We start from the raw sequence: 16247 nt of genomic DNA, 5'->3' as shown, positions 1-16247 counted from the left end.
ATTTTAAGCATTACCGATAGAATAATATTACCAATATAGTTAACATCGACAAAATTATTTCGTTGATAAAACCATCAATAAAAGTATTATCGATGGATTTTTAGCATTTATCGATAGAAAATTCTGTCGATAAAGCCCATTTTTTTGGTAGTGTTATTCATCTTTAAATTATGAGAATAAATATATCATACTTATTATATATATTACTTTTACTCTTTCATTATACTAGTGCATGAGAATTTCTTATATTAAAATTCTTATATTAGGGGCAAAATGTAGGTATTTCATTTTGATTACTAATATTTTATTCTTTTAAATTTTTCTAAAATTGTTAAAGTTAAGGATAAGTCAAAATAGGTGATTAGAATGTTTTAGTAAAGATTATTTGACGGAATAGCTAGTCATGGAACAACTCTTTCACAAAATAGTTATGTACGGAACAACACCTTCATGGAACAACTTCCTCAAGGAATAACACCAACACCTTTATCGAAAACTCTTTCACTAAAAGTTGCTTTACTAAGGGTTATTCCATAAAAGATGTTTCACCGAATGTTATTTCACTGAAAGTAAAAGTGAAAATAACCCTAGAATATGATAGGGTTCTTGAGTTAATTTCATCATTGGGATGTTTCAAAAAACTTAGTTTGGTGGATCAGATATAAAGATCGTTAAGAGGTTTCCTCGTAACCTTTTATCGAGATATGAATGTTCCCCTCCCTTTTTTTTTCAAAATAGATAATGAACTTCTATGTTCACCATGACTATCACCAAAAGCTAATTAAACTCTCATTAACCAATATATTAACATCTTTTGTAACAGTTAGTTCCCCCATTATTTACCATTATTCATATTTAATACATTAACACTTTTTATAATTGTCAATTTCATCATTATTAATATTCAATATTTAAGATATGTAACTCCTATTCTTGAAACTTATAAATAGGAGTTTCCACAATTTATTGGACTTTTGGAGATTTCTAGCAAATTTACTCAATTCTCTCTTCCTATATTCTTTTTTAGCCTTATTCTTTTCCTTACTTAGCCTTGCTTCACCACCTATTACCACATGCTAGATATCATTGCACTTAATACCTCAAAGTATGCTCCAATCTTCCTTTCTACCATCTCCCGGCACACTATTAGATATTGACTCAAATTCTAATTGGGAATTGTTTGAATTCTAGTGAAACTCTATTAGTTAAAGAATTACTTGATAATTAAGAATAAATATTCTTAATGAGTAAGAGTTCTTAGTAAATAGAAATTCTTGGTGATCAAGTAATGGAGTTTTAAAAAATATAAAGTAAGTATTAACTTTTAGAATTATGAGAGAGAGAGTTATAAGATCTCCATATGAGTAAGTCCGTAAGGATGTGAAAAAGAGTTTGTTTGAAAAAACACCAGTTGAATGGGATAAAGGATATTCCATAGGTTATACACTTGAGAGCATGGAAATTAGGATTGTTTCAGGGGCTCGAGATTAGTGTTTATTTATGGTGGTTTTTACTCTTTGCAATCTCTACGTTTTTATAGTGGATTTTCTCTCTTATTCGTAGATGTGGGCAATTGAGCCGAACCACATTAAATTTTGCCTCTTACGTGTCATTAATTTTGTGTTGATCTCATTATGGAATTTGTTTCTACTTAAAAAAATCCCAACAAGTGGTATTGGAGTCAGGTTGCCAACATCTCCTCATGAGCCAGGCATAAAAGATTTCTTCTATAGCCCAATGTGTGAAATGGAAAGATTGTTAAGGTTATCCCACATTGATTGTTGCCAACATCTCCTCATGAGCTAGGCATGGAAGTTCTCTTTTACAACTCGATGTGTGAAAAGGGAGATTGTTGAGGTTATCCCACATCAATTGTGGAAGGGGATTTGTTGTTGTAGATTGTGTTTGTAAGATCAGAGACATGCAAGAGAATATGTTGCAACAAGGCATTAGTTGCATGTGGACTCAATTGGGTAAAGTTGATTTGGCTGCACATGAGTACTAACCATCTTGTTTGAATCTAGTGGAGTCAGCATTGATTCAACCATGTGTAGTTGGGATTTATTGAAGGTCAATGTTGTGGTAGAATTTGTGTCAAGGTAGAGTTTTGTTAGATATTGACTCAAATTCTAATTGGAAATCAATTTGAATTTGGTGAAATTCTATTAGTTAAAGCATTACTTGATCATTAAGAATACATATTCTTAATGGGGTAAGAGTTCTTAGTAAATAGATATTCTTGGTGATCAAGTAATGGAGCTTTATAAATATAAAGTAAGTATTAACTTTTAGAATTATGAAAGAGAGAGTTATAAGATCTTTATATGGGAGATAGGTGTAAGGATGCAAAAAATAGTTTCTTTGGGAAAACACTGGTTGCATGGGATAAAAGATATTCCATAAGTTATACGCTATGGAGCATGAAAATTAGGATTGTTTCAGGGGCTCAAGATTAGTGTTTATTTATGATGTTGTGTACTCTTTGTAATCTCTATGTTTTTTTAAAATGGATTTTCTCTCTCATCCGTGGATGTAGGCAATTAAGCCGAATCATGTTAAATTTTGCCTCTTGCATGTGATTTATTTTGTGTTAATCTCATTGGGAATTTGTTTCTGCTTAAAAAAATCCCAACTCACACCTTGTTCTATTTATTTGCAACATTTCCTCAACTCACCAAAGAACCCATTTACAGGCAGTTTTGTGAAATCATCGGTTATCCACTGATTCTGCTAATAAATTTGTTGTATTTTGACAATGAACTAACCATCAGTCAAAATGCTGTCACCTGTGGGCTAAGTACTTGGGAATCAGTCTGAATATTTTAAAAGGGAGAGACAAATAAGAGTAAGCTTGTATATAGAATAATGTTGAATAAAACTATCATTAGTTCGAAGAAAAACAGGGGATTATCATATTCTGTCAGATCTTTGGAAAGCTGTAATTGAACTGCAAATGATTGTTTTCCTTGGTTAAAAAGATTTGAAAAAAATGAAAAAAAAATCATTCAAAATTTGAAGTTAGTGCTCATTAACTTTATTGAAGATAACGATGTGCAAAGGAAGTTGCATATCATTGTTATAGGGAAGCACTGTAGAATTTATGGAGTAATATTACAGCAGAAACTAGTCACTATAATCCAACAAACTGGAAACAAACAGTAACCTAAAACACAACGATGTTTAACGTATAACAATATAGGATATCCTGCCGGACTTGAAAAATCTTCCTTCTTGAATTCTTATCAAGAATGTCCCATTTGCCAATCTGTTAGAAATAGGCCTCCCTTGGAGTATCCTTACTGCAACACATAAAATCTGGTCATAATTGTTAAAACTTGTTAAAGAAATTAAGATAAAAAAAAAAGCAGATATTTTTTGTTAGAAATATCGAAACTCACCTAAGAGTATTAGTTGTGTTGTTTTCTTCCTTGTCTTCTTCGGTTTTTCCCTGTAACATATTTTTGCAGAACTCTCTCAATGATCCTAATGAACCACCATGGTTTTCCAGTTGTAAATACAATGTATCCCATGCTCAGTCCCAGCACCAATCCGCATCCATAACCCATCAATATAGAAAATTTCCAATTCAATTCTCTTGTGGTATCATCATCTTCATCAAACTTTATTGGATGAGTTTCCGAATTCTGATCATCATCGCATTTTTTGATAAAGGAAGTCCACATAAACCCAAGTTCCCAATGTAGGAATCATTTGAGAAAGTACCAAACTGATTGCCTTGAGGAATCTGTCCCACAAAATGATTCTGAGATAGGTTTAATACCTCTAAGAATATCATATTCACTAGTTCTTGAGGAATTCTTCCTTGGAGCTTGTTTGACGAGAGATCTAATGATTCAAGTGCTGACAAATTCCCTAACACTGATGGGATAGAACCTGTTAAACTATTGTGAGAGAGGTTGAGGACTAAAAGGGAATGAAGTTCTCCAAGTACTTCAGGAATTTGTCCAACGAATCGATTACTTGAAAAGTCTATTCCTGTGAAAGTGGTTAAGATGTCAATGAATTGTAACTCCAACCCTTTCGTCGTAATCAATACTGAGTTATCATAAAAACGATCTTCATCATATAAATCTATCATGTACTCTGCTTTCCTTCTGTTCGCATCTCTTATAGCATGCAAATTTTCGAAAAATTTCATTGGTAAGTAGCCAATGAAATCATTATGGGAGAGATCAATGATCCGCAAATGAGAGAACGAAGATGTAACTTCAAAATTGTCTATCCGACCATAGAATCTATTAGATCGCAAGACAAGAATTTCTATATCCAAAATTCCTAACCAATGGGGAAAAGTGTCATTTAAGTTGTTGTTGGCTACATCTAAAAGTTTCAAGTCTCTACAATTAACCCAAGATCGTGGTAGTGACCCTTTCAGCTGGTTGCTATTCAGGTTAAAATTTCTTAATGAATAACCTTCAGAAAAATTTCCTGGTATTGTACCATGAAAATTATTCATCTGTAACTCCAAGTCTACAAGGGAAAAGCTTAAGTTTCCAAGACATTGTGGAATAGTTCCAACGAGATTATTCTTAAACAAGCTGAGACCTTGAAGTGACCTCACATTGCAAATTGAGGAAGGGATGTCTCCAACTAAATTATTGTCTGAAACCATGAACCATCTCAATGAAGGTGGTGGAGATGGAAGTCGTCCTAGGGGCAAATTTGAACAAGATTAGGAGTTTGAAGATTCTAATTTAAAAGAGGTTTGCTCCGAAAAATGTAAATAAAATATTGTGATCTTTTTTCTTTAGCAAGAAAAATAACTCTTTTACATTCCTTTGTAGATTTGGAACTTTTTCCATGATACCTAGGCCAATTATTATTTTTTTATTTGAAATTGTTAGAATTGAATTCGGTAAATCTGATAAGTGAAATTAATAATTTAACAATCTATCAACAGCTTACATAGGTATAAGTTAGATTAGAAAATTATAGTTGAGGATAAAACTATGAAAAGCAATTACTTCACTAATTATTTATATTATGTATTCTATGTCAAAATTTAATCTAACAAAAAGGAAAGCTCTAATAAGAAATGTTTAAAATACTTTCTAGGGACAAATAATTTTCTCTTACATGTACTAAATTTTTATTAATTACTTGAGTTGTGTTAAAGAAAACTTCTAATAAAGTCATATTTATATTAATTTGCTCTTTCAATATCACACAATTAGTACTATAATTTTGAAATCTAAATCCTTATTTTCAAATTCAGACGTAATTGAAAGAATTTCTGACATGTGGAAACCTGATAAAAAAAGGAATGGAGATGATACTATACCTGTGAAATTGTTAGAGGGAAGAAACAGCACACCAAGAAAACTCATGTTTCCAATAATTGGTGGAATTTCACCTGGAAAACGAGTTTAAATCATCCATTATAGGTTAAAATTTTCCTACGAGAAAGTACTGCAACAAATAAATAAATAAATAATTAATTAAGAAGGCCATTTTTCAATCGAGCACTTGTGAGAAAAGAGGTGTTCTAATCTTCTTAATTTCCATTTATTTTTGCATTATAATTTTTGAAAATCCTAGTTATAGCTCAAAAGGAGAAATCAAAATTTCCTAACAATGGCTAGTATGGCATTTTTCAAATATGTAGCATTGAATATCCAAAAGACTTAAGTTGAATTAGTTTTCAAAAAGCCTTTGGTTATTGTAAATAAACAAAAGTTCTTGTTTCCTTTTTAAAGCAAAATGAATTTTTTAGCTTTTTCATTTTTTGTTTTAGTAAGTAATAGTTACTTTTGAACATATAAAAGAAAAATTTTCCAATCCAAGTGACCAAACATAAGCACGATGAAAAGATAAAACCTTATTAGATATTTTATTTTATTTTTTGCTAACGCATAACATAAATAGTATAGCAAAATGATACATAAATTGAGCACAAGGCTTACCCTAATTGCTTCGTATAATCATTTTTTTAAAAAATAATATTTAACAAATTTGAAACTCAAATTCTAACATGTGAATTATTTTTTACTCTTACCAAACTATGACCACTTTGTATAAAAAAAATACACTAATTCACACTAGCAAGCTTCAAAAACTTTAGACAAAGTATCTCAAAGTGATAAACAAGTTCAAAGTAGCCAAAAGATCACAGCCACAAACTAAATGTTTAATTTATAAAAGAATATTTGAATTCAAGTTTTTGTTATACATAAAATTTTGGATGAAAATTGAAATTAAAAACAAAAATGTAAGCATTATTATAAGAATGAATTAATGTTTTACCTTGGAAGTTGTTATGGTCGAGAGCCAACTCCGTAAGCCAAGTTAAATTCCAGATTTCTACCGGCACAGTCCCCTTCAATTGATTGTAGGACAAATATAGGTATTGTAACTCTTTGCACTTGAATAAACTTGTCGGAATTCTTCCGGAAAATTGATTCTGACTCAAGTCAAGCGATTGTAATTCAGAAAGGTGATTAAACATATCTGATGAGAGATGACCTGAGAAGTTGTTTTTCCCTAGCTGAATTACTTGCAATGTAGAAATGTTGAAGATTGAGGAAGGAATGGAACCTGAAAACATATTATTATTCAAACTTAATTAGTTTTTGTAAGGTAGATAGATAGTAGATCATACTCTAGCTAACAGAAATTAATTGAATGTCTATTAATGAACAATCAAGGCACAATGTTATTTAGAAGCATTAATTTAACATTTCTATTTAGATTCAATCAATATATAGTTGATTTTATATATGTTGAGGAAAAATGACAAACCTTGAGCATTCATGTAATACTAGTTTATTCTACACGTACATTGCACATGGATGAAATAATACTTTGATATCATTATTTAAAATATCATCCACATATAAAAGTGTGAACTCTAAAAGTATTAAAAGTGAACGACATAAATACCTCTATGAATTTTAAGAAATAATAAATTTACCTTTAAATTTCTAGCATTTTTTATTTATTTAATAAAGATTATTTGTCATTAAATATATAACTTTTATTAGTTAGTTATTTAAATTTAAATCTAAAAGTGTTAAATATGAATAACATAAATATCCTTATAAATTTTAAAAATTAACACATTTATATTTCAATTTTTAGCATTATTTATTTATTTAATAATGATTATTTGACATTAAATATATAGCTTTTTATTCATTACTTATTTAAATTTAAATCAATTAAAAATTATAAAATTTATATCAAATTAAACTACATTAAAAATTTATTTGTAGGATATGGTGGATCTGTTGTCCAAAATTAACTCAAATTAACTCTCATATTTATTTTTAGAATTCTTTTTTGTTAAATTTCATAAGTAATAATTCAATCAAATTCATATAAAATATTATGGCCTATGATATACTATGAGTTCATGATTTTGAGCGAAATATAGACAAATCTTTTCTCTATTTCTCAATTACTAATTGTTTTAGTCTAAATTATTAGACCATAATGTGTATGCCATCAAAACATTTAAACTTTATCTCAAGTAAAGCATATAATTTTTCATTTTTAAGATACAATCTAATTTACTCTTTATCTTTTTTAATGGTTTATATGATGAGTCCTTAAATATATTTATATTTTTTATTTATTTAATTTAGATTAATTAAAATTAAATTTCATATAAAATTATAAATTAAATTATCAAAAAATTATTAAAAAAAGAGTAATACATGTATTATGGTAAGTTTATATGCTTTTTTTATGATAAATATACATTTACATGTTTGATGATTGCAATGGTTGATTATAATATTTCTAATCACTCTATGCAATCACACCTTAACATTATAATGCTTAAATGAATCTTTACTTTATGAACATAATCTCATGTACTCTTGAATTGTCACTAAACTTAGTTTTTATTTCATCTTTTATAGATTGATTCTATACTACACCCAAATTAATTTCGGTCTATCCTTATTTTTTATACGTAATTTCAAATATTTAGTACTTAAAAAAAATTTTATGAAACCAAATACAATATTGGTAAGAAACATTAATATTGAAGAAAGAAATTATTTAATATATTGATAGTTAAGTTTTTTTTATTTCCATAAGTGGGTTAAGAAAATAACCCATCACTCACTTTTTTTTTCAATTAGTTTTTTTTTTAATATCCTCTAAGACCTAAAAAGTATATATCATGCTGCTAACTTCATTTGTGAAATTTAAAAATAATATTATCAATATATTTTATTATTTTTTCTTGAAAAATATGAATTTATTATTTTCAATTAATAATACTCTAACATATTTTTGTGTTTTGATAGTAAAAAATATTGATTAATTGTGTGTGTTTTGTTGAATGATCAAAGCATTGTTAGTTCTCTAACTAATTATTATATTCTTTGAAACATTAATGTTATAGTTCATTTCATTTTATTTGTTTATATACTTAGGTCATATTTGATATACAAAATTATGAGAATATAGGATAAGATAATATTATGAATAGGATTAGATTAAATAATATCATCAAAATTTGTGTTTGATGTATGCAAGGATTATGATAAGATAATTTATTTATTTGTCAAAATTATCCTTCCTCAAAATTTATATAATTTAAATTATTGATATAATTTTTAAAGGTATAATTGGACATGCAAGTTTAATCCCATGGATTAAATATAATCCTCTTCATTTTTGGAGGACTGAATAATCCTATGCCAAGAGGATATTAATTCTCCTCATAATCCATATGCTCTCCTTAGATACAAATAAAATATAATATAAAATGATTATCATCTTATTCTATTAATAATTCTATGCATCAAACATGGCCTTAAAGTATATAATTAGTGATTTGAATTCTTATCATGAAAGTATCCATTTAATAATTATTTGTTCTCTTATGAGTGTGTTTATTATACATAAATACATATATCATCTATGATATATGCATAAAAAAATGTGAACTACAAACAATATTAAAATTGATTTTTTAATTTGGTAGACTCCTATTAATAATACACTACATGCCAATCATGCATATTTAAATAATTCTTCAATTCATAAAGAATGGAAGACTTATAATTGAACTCATTAGTCACATTATAAAAAATTTGAAGTATGAGGTTGTGGAATAAAACATATCTATTTATATAGTCTTACAATTAAGATAAAAAAATTAACTCAATTGATAAAATAACATTATATATATGTATATATACAAAAACAAGATAAATGAATCAATTAATATTTCATATAGATCCTCAAATTACTAACTTAGTCTTTTTATTATTCAGTTGGTCAATATATCATAATATATATGAAAATGATTAAAAAATATATTAGATTATAGATGATATCATGACCTTAAATTTTTTTAATTAATGTGTAAAAAGTGCCCTATTTGGAATTGAGCCAACTTTACTATAAATAGTTATTTAAATTTTATCTAAAATTTAGAAAGCTGACAAACATGTGCATATTTTAGATTTTATAGCTTACTTTGAATGGGACATTTTATAATTAAGAAGATGTTTCATATATATCTATATTATATATAATATGTGATAATTTACTAAATTATCTCTACTTATTTCTATTTAATTTTTTTAGCAAATTAAAATATTGTCTACTTTTTATTTAGTTTCTTGTTAAAATAGTTTTTCTTGGTTAAGTCATTCATGCCCCACTTAAAGTAAGCAATACGGCTAGAAGATTTAAAATAATTTTTCTACAGATGAATATTTTAGTGTTTGTAATACATTACGTCTATTAATATGTTTTACACAATTAAATTAACTAGAGGATTTAGTGTTAAATAAATTATAACATGATAGTAAATGTATAATATTCCCTCTGTCTTATTTTCTTTGTCCATTTTTTTTAGGATGTCCCAAAATTATGTCTTATTTTCTATTTTAAATATCTATACTCTTACATTTTATATTTTAAATTATTTTTATGATCTTTTTTTTACTTTTTAACATTAAAAATCATAAAAATTTAATTTTATAAAAAATTAATTTTAATATTAAATATATTAAAGTTAAAATTTTTTTCTTAAACTATGTAAAAATCACCACAAGACAAACAAATAAAGGCAGAGAGAGTCATATAGTAGCAAAATTATTAATAATGATAGTTTAGACAATACCAGTAATAACTTTATATTAAATCAATGATAACTATATATTAAATTATGGATAACTTATTAGTAAATTATTAATAACATAATAGTAAATAAATAATAATTTAATAGTAAATAATTGATAAGATAGATGTATGTCAGGGATAACATAATAATAAATACATAATAATATAATAGTAAATAACAAATAACTTAATAGTAAATTATTTATACATAATTGTAAATACATAAAAATAAAGTAGTAAATTAAGGATAGTTTAATAAAAGTAAGTGATAACTTAATAGTAAATCAATGATAACTTAGTAATAAATTAATAATAAGTTAATAGTAAATAAGATTCAGTTTAATACTTCCTCCATCCCAATATAATTATCACATTTTTATTTTTGTTGGTCAATTTTTTTAACTTTAATCACTTATTATTTTATATTTATTATTGATAAAAAATCTGAAAAAATACATATTTTAAAAACTTTAAATGAAGTGGTTTCTAAATATATGTTTTATAAAATTAAATTTATTAAAATATTTAAAATAATAGATTTCAAAATTAAAAAATTTTAACAAAAGAAAGTTAATTGGGATAGATAAAAAGAGAAATAATTAATTGACAAATTTAACAGTAAATCATAAACAACTTAATAATAAGTTAATGATAATTTAGTAGTAAATAATTTAGAACTTAGTAATAATTAATAATTGAAAATTAAAAATAAATCAATATAACTTAATAGTAATCATTGATAAATTAATAGTTAATCAGTGATAATTTAGTATAGTAAATTAGTGATAACTTAATAGTATATCAATAATAATTTAATAGTAAATAATTGATAACTTAGTAGTAAATTAATAATAATGTAATAATAAATGCATAATAATTTAATAGTAAATCAATATAACATAATTGTAAATGCATAATAGCATAGTTGTAAATTAATGATAACTTAATAAAAAAATAAATGATAATTTAATAGTTAATTATTGATAATTTAGTAGTAAATCAAGGAAAACTTAGTAATAAATTACTAATAACTTAATAGTAAATCTATTTTAGTTTAATAGTAATTAAATTATAAACTTAGCAGTAAATCATAAATAACTTAGCAATAAATCAATGATAATTTAATAGTTAATCACTAAAACTCAGTAATAAATCAATGATAACATAGTAGCAAATGCATAATAGTATATAGTAAATTGTTGATAATTTAATAGTAAATTATTGATAATTTAGTAGTAAATCACTAATAATGTCATAGTAAATCATTGATAACATAGTTGTAAATTAGTGATAATTTAGTTATAAATTAATGATAATTTAATTGTAAATTAGTTAATTATTAATAACTTCATACTAAATCATCAAAAACTTCATAATAAATTAGTAATAACTTTATAATAAATTATCTATAACTTAATAGTAAATTATCAATAATTTAGTAGTAAATTGTTTATAATTTAATAGTAAATCATTTATAACTTAGTGATAAATTAATGATAATTTAATTATAAATCAGTGATAAGATAGTAATAAGTAATTGATAACTTATTGTTTAATTAGTGATAACATTTTTTTATATATGAAGTTACCAGTTATTGAACCCTGGTAACTAGAAAGAACAAAGCTAGAACTTTCATCACTACGAACTATAATAAACCTACCATGAACCTATTCATTAAAAATATTTAGTAAAAAAATTCTAAATTATGAATGAAACAATGATGTTATTATATAAAAAGAAAATTATTTCATATATTGTAATTTATTGATAAATTAATAGTAAATCATAAATAACTTAGTAGTAATTCAATTGATAACTTAGTAGTAAATAATTGATAACTTAATAGCTAATTGTTAAATTGTTAGTAATAGATCAATGGTAATTAGTAAATGCATAATAATATAATAGTAAATCATTGAATTTAGTAGTAAATCACTTATAATTTAGTTGTATATCAATGATAATTTAGTAGTAAATTAATTAATCATTGATAATTTTGTAGTAAATCTTTCATAACTTAATAGTAAATCTTCGATAATTTAATAATAAATTACTGATAACATAGTAATAAATCCACGATAACTTAGTTATCAATCGATGATAAGTTTTTTTATACTTGAACTTTTTAAGGATTAAACTCTGGTTACTAGTGAGAGTGAAGTCAAAACTTAGTAATAAATTAGTTATAATAATAAATCAATGTTAACTTAGTCGAATTTATTGATAACTTAATGATAATTCAATTATAATTTAATTATAAATTAGTGATAACAATAAATTAATGATAACTTATAATAAATCAATTTCAGCTTAGTAGTAAAATATGAATCACTTAATACTAAATTATTCATATTTTAATAGTAAATTAGTGATATAATTTAGTAGTAAATCATCGATAATATATAATAGTAAATCATTACTAACTTAGTAAATTTTTTTGTTTTTGTTTTGGTTGAATATTGATATAGAGCTATATATATTTTTTAATTTGTGTAACATATTTTATTTATTTTAAAAAATATATTTATTGCCATTTAATACTAAGGTATTGAATTACAAATATTTGTGGATATTGTACACATATATAAATAATTAAAACAATATTCATGTACCAATTACTATAATAACGTAGTTTTATTGAAAAAAAATCAATTTCTGAAGTAAAAATTTGGAACGAATTTATCTAAATTTTATGTCATTGATTGTCTACTTGATAATAAATTAATAGTAACTAGATTAACGCTATATTTTTACTAAAAATAAATTCTTGTGTTATGTGGTAGGTTTTATAACACTGGCAGCAACTATAAAAAAATTATTGGCTTTAAAGATATTTTTAAAATGAAAGAAAGAAATAATGAGTTTAAACTTATTAGATAATACCTTAGGAAAAATATCTAAAAGTTATTTTATCAAGTACTTAATATTTTAAATCAAAATATATGATTTAATAATATTAATAATAATATGAATTCTATAAATTATACTTTTATAACAATATCAATTAAATGATAAATTTTTTGTATGACTTATACTAAATATATAATTAAGTGTTCGTTGAATAAAGAAATTACTCCATTTTAATTAAAAAAGAGTTCAAATATTAAAACTATATTCATTATCAATTTTAAAGTCTAAGATTTAAAACATAGTTTACCTTCAAAATATAATAATATCTTTTGATATTTATCTAAAATAGGTCATATCTTATTAATTTTAGAATTATTATATTTCATTATTTAACAAACAATAATAATGTTGAACCAAAGTTAATTGAGAAAAATATTTCAATATTTAAAGAACAATATAAAAAAACTATTTGATTATGACAAGATATACCTTTAAGTAAAATGTGTTATTTAAACTCTTATTATAACATATTTTATTAAGTTATGCATATTTAGTGGCTTTTTAAGAAATCAATAGTCGATATTAAAAATAGTTTTAGTTAATATCTCTTGTAAATGTATAAATAAACATCATTGATGAAAATGGTTCTTAATTGCTTCAAATTCTTTTTTTTAGAATATGTTTATAAATTAACATTTTTTAATTAGTAAAATTCATGTAAGTATGTATTTTTTAATATAAAATGAAACTACAAAATGATTTATATTTCATAAATAAGTACATATCAAAAATAGAAGTAAGTGATCATGAAAAAGAAAATATTATATATTTACTTTATTTCAAGCAACAAAAACTTTATAAGAATATGGTTTCAAATCAAAATAAATAATTTAAAATTTCAATAGCAAATAGATGAAAAGCAAGAGTTTAAATGAGTTCATCAATAATCGATTACCTTAAAATTTTTTTTGATTGAAAATAAAAATCCACTACAAAAAAAGTTAAAAGAAAAAGCTCAAGAAAAAGCACAAAATAGAGAAGAAAGGAAAGTAAAAAATCCGATTTGATTGTGATAGAAGATAATTCTCTAAAAAAATTAAAAAAAAAGAAAAAAATATATAAAAAATGAATGAAAATGATGAACTAAAATCAAAAGACTTAAAAGAAAAGTTCTAAAAAAAAGTCAAAATAGAGAAAGGTTAAATATTTATTTTTTATTGGAATTTTAATTTAAAATTTTTGTTATATTTATTTTTTTCAAACTTAAATTTATATTTTCAATTTAATTTAGTATGATGATGGTTATTTCAATTTTATTACTATAAAAGTATTAAAATTATTTTAAAATATTAGAATTATAATTTGGTTAACAATTACGGCATAGCACATGAAAAAAAACTAGTATATATAATTATACATATCACTTTTACATCATCTTGATATTATGAAATGTGGACTTTCTTTAATATTTGATACTATAGCGAAAATATATAAAATAAATGCAAAATAATGATTCATGGTTAGTAAAGAAATTAAAGCATATGTCAAATCCCAAATGGTACGGCGAAAGTTAATAATTACATAGAAAATTTCGAATAAAATTCACGAAATTTTCAATTAAAATTTCTAAACCGAATCTGAAATTCAAAATTCGGATCTATGAAAAAGTTAATATAAATTTCCAATTAATCATGTATTCCATATTAATTAGTTTTGATTTTAGTTTGTAAACCATGGCCAAGTTTAGCGTACCTTCAAGGTTGTTCACACTGAGATACAACTCCCTGAGCATAGTCAAATTTCCAATTTCTTCAGGTACACTTCCGTTCAAAGAGTTGTTCGATGAGTACAAAATTTCCAACTCCTTGCAATTGGATAAACTGGCTGGAATTCTACCGGAAAACTGGTTCGAAACCAAACCTAGCTGCCGTAATTTAGGAAGGTGATCAAATATATCCGAAGGGAGATGACCTGAGATGAGATTATTAGTGTTGCAATCAATATTTTGCAATGAAGATTATATGAAAAGATTGGCAAGTATGGAACCTGAAAGACGATTATAATCCAAATATAACCATTGCAAATTAGAAAGATTTCCAATTGCTTTAGAAATCTGCCCTTCAAGACTATTGTTATATAGGACCAACTTCTCTAGCTTTGACAAATCGCCCAAAGAAGATGGGATAACACCAGTGAAGTTGTTACCGTACAGAAACAAGCTTTGAAGTTCAGGGAAGGAGCCAAACCATGATGGGATTTCTCCACTGAAGCTGTTGCTACCAATATCTATTAATTTCAACCGACGCAAATTGACCAATTCGATTGGTAATGAGGCATGAAAACTGTTATTTCTAATGTTGAGCGAAGTAAGAAAAGACAGATTTCCCAAGATTGGTGGGATGGTTCCTGTGAGACTCATGCTAATAAGATTTAGAGCAGTGACTCTGCGGTGCTTGGATCCACAACTGACACCAATCCAATTGCAGACAGAGGTGGCAGCGGACCAGTTGGTTGCCAAAACATTTTGAGGGTCTCGAGTGACATAGGCTTTCAGGGCAAGGAGAGCCAATCGATCAGTGGTGATGTTGGGTGATTCTATCGAAAAACTAGGCACCAAATTATGCAAGAGCATCACAACCATGAGAGGGAGGATGAACCTAGTGTCTTCCATCGGTATATGCCTGGGTTATGAGGCAAATTAAGAGAAAGAAAAGAACAATTAAGTTTGGTGAATCATAGTGTTGATTGTTCATTATTTAATACTAATACATTCCACATATTTTGTTTGTCAAAGGCTATTTTGATGGTAGCTTAATTTCAACATGATTTGGAAATTTTTAAAAATGACAATGATAATCCGGGGCCCTCTTTCTTCAATTTTCATCAAGTTATCTCAATTGGAATCAAAGCAAGCTTCGTTGAACTTGAAATTGGATGGAGTATCTATTGGATCACTTGAATGGATCTTTTGTTTCTGTGGTGTTTGTTTGACATGTTTTTTTCATAACTAGACATCATTGCAGTTAAATATAAAATATTAAACTTTTAGTTAGTCACCCCAAAATTAAATATAAAAATTCGTTACTGGTCATGTGTTCATTTATTAATTAATAATTTAATTTTTTTTATTAAATATACTCAAATAGACACATGCTAACCATTTAAACCTATTTTTTGAAACAGATTTCAAAATTTTACTGACAGTTAATTAGATAATTATTATCAAAATATTATCATTACTATATATAAAAGTATATAAAAACTCTAAAAATGAAAAAAGAGAACTATT

At 25.2% G+C, this 16247-nt stretch overlaps 1 pseudogene across 1 annotated transcript; it reads right to left on the bottom strand.

The window, feature by feature from the left end:
• Positions 1-2691: 2691 nt before the first annotated feature.
• LOC111275946 (uncharacterized) lies at positions 2692-15662 on the bottom strand (annotated as a pseudogene). The gene is made up of 6 exons (XR_016333783.1): positions 15005-15662; positions 14711-14929; positions 6265-6555; positions 5303-5374; positions 3399-4671; positions 2692-3315 (listed from the first exon to the last, which is right to left on the bottom strand). The product of XR_016333783.1 is annotated as an uncharacterized LOC111275946 (transcript).
• Positions 15663-16247: the final 585 nt, after the last annotated feature.

The sequence above is a fragment of the Durio zibethinus genome, chromosome 25 (assembly GCF_047325235.1).
Source record: "Durio zibethinus cultivar Kanyao isolate XHJ-2024 chromosome 25, ASM4732523v1, whole genome shotgun sequence".
NCBI lineage: Eukaryota > Viridiplantae > Streptophyta > Magnoliopsida > Malvales > Malvaceae > Durio > Durio zibethinus.
This window is presented reverse-complemented; position numbering and strand designations above follow the sequence as displayed.